This window comes from Amphimedon queenslandica, unplaced genomic scaffold (genome assembly GCF_000090795.2).
Source record: "Amphimedon queenslandica unplaced genomic scaffold, v1.1 AMPQUscaffold_9675, whole genome shotgun sequence".
NCBI classification, from domain to species: domain Eukaryota; kingdom Metazoa; phylum Porifera; class Demospongiae; order Haplosclerida; family Niphatidae; genus Amphimedon; species Amphimedon queenslandica.
Genome location: NW_003550053.1, coordinates 1 through 1,902, shown reverse-complemented (window position 1 = coordinate 1,902; position 1,902 = coordinate 1). Strand labels below are relative to the sequence as shown.

Here is a 1,902-nt window from a genome sequence, read left to right as displayed (position 1 = left end):
TATGTATGTATATAGGAGTCGATGATTTGCAGGAATCATATTGTATTTATACATTGGCTGCTGAGGAAGGATAATTTCCTTGGGATAAACTTAGTTCATCCTTGGGGCTTGTGGATACCACAAATAAAACAAATCAAAAGATGCTGTTTGACTGAGGAAAATTGCCTTAAAGAGTGTTTGTCACATTGGTTAAAATGTTGATGATAAAGGAGGACCTACATGTGAAAATTTGAAAGAAGCCTTGAAACTTGTAGGAAAACAAGAAATTGCAAATAGAATTGACAGGAAATTCTCACAGACCAGAGTTATATTTATGAACCTTATATAAGCTAGTGTAAATTAATAATACTTGATTAATCTCTTTATTACAGATACTGAAAGCAGTGCACAAGATGTCAAAATGAATGAGGTATTATGTAATTATCAGTTCATGTCATGTACTGCAGCTAGAACTGTATTAATTTGGCAAATTTGTATGGCACATGCACAAAAATAATACCCACTAATTAGCAATTCACCATAATTTTACCCCTCCAAAATTATTGGTTATAGATATCTCTTGCTGGCTCAAGTATACCTTAATTAAATTGTATAAACTGGATGGTAGCTTGCAAAGTTCATCAATATGTATCAAAAAATGCAATAAAAATTGGAGGTCATTTTGGAGCCATTTTTCAGAAAAACCATGGGCTATAGTACAGGAATTTTTAAGAAATTGGCCAGTTTCACAAAATGGCCATGACTCAAAAAATTAAACTTATTGAAGTTGGAATCAGCTCAAATTTTCTACACAGCATAAGTACATCAATATGCATCAGAAAATGTAATAAAAATTTGGAGTGATTTTAAAGCCATTTTTTGGGAAAAAAGACCATGGGCATTATACAGGGATTTTTTCAGAAATCGGCCAATTTTTTAAAATGGCCATAACTTGAAAAAATTAAGTGAGACTCAACTCAAGCTTTCTGTTGAAACTAGCCAATTAATGCTGCAGTTGTAACTGAAGTAAAAGTATTATTACAGAGGATAAAAGATAAAGAGAGAGAGAGAAAAGAGAGACTTTACAGCAAAACAATATAGACCAGACACACAGAACTAACTAACCAAAAAACTACACACAGATAAATAATTAACAGTAAACCATAAAGTCAGGAAGATTGTCTAAAACTAACATTGTGTGCACACAATATTAAATTGAGAATAATCTACAGTAATCACAAATTCTCCAAAAATGAATTAAAAGATTTTTTGATATCATTTTTATGACGCATTGCTCCTTTGCATCAGGCAGTGGTAGTAGTGGTACATCCATTGCTGGAATTTTAATATTAGGACCACCAGTCATTAATATCTCTCTAGAGGAGAAAGAGAAAGTAGGAATCAAAAGAAAGAGTACAAGGGAAAATTAAAAATTTTGCAAATAAGGTTTCAGGTTTGTGCCATATAAATTTTTATTACTTTTAATTCACTGTAGCATATACATGTATTTGTGTGCAGCACTGCAGTGTGCATCACCTTAGACGTGGTATCCCTAGTGTGACGTTCATTTCTCCTCTACCAGCAAAATGAAATGTATTCAATGTCATCTGAGTGGAAGGTTCACCAATAGACTATAAAAGAAAACACAATTATTATCTCATTTTGTATATTCCACTTTTTACTTGTGCTGCTCGTAGTCCAACAGGTTCTCCTGGTTCAGCTACTGCTCTTAAACACTTGAACTGTGACAAAGTCCTGAACTTTTCAGGAGTCAATAAAGTTTGCCTATAAACAAATACACACACAACATGCTATGCAATTCAAAGCTTGAAGCATTGAAGGGCAACTGAAATAGTTTTTTGAGGTATTTATTTTATTGGCTTAATATGATTGCCGGAACTTTTTAATGAAGTGTGACAACTC

At 32.9% G+C, this 1,902-nt stretch overlaps 1 long non-coding RNA gene across 2 annotated transcripts; it reads right to left on the bottom strand.

Moving 5' to 3' along the window:
• Positions 1–994: 994 nt before the first annotated feature.
• On the bottom strand, positions 995–1,816 carry LOC109590679 (uncharacterized). 2 transcript variants are annotated; one of them, XR_002189444.1, is made up of 3 exons: positions 1,662–1,816; positions 1,459–1,610; positions 995–1,355 (listed from the first exon to the last, which is right to left on the bottom strand). It is a non-coding gene; the product is annotated as an uncharacterized LOC109590679 (long non-coding RNA). The 2 variants fall into 2 exon arrangements; XR_002189443.1 differs by having other exon boundaries at positions 1,516–1,610.
• Positions 1,817–1,902: the final 86 nt, after the last annotated feature.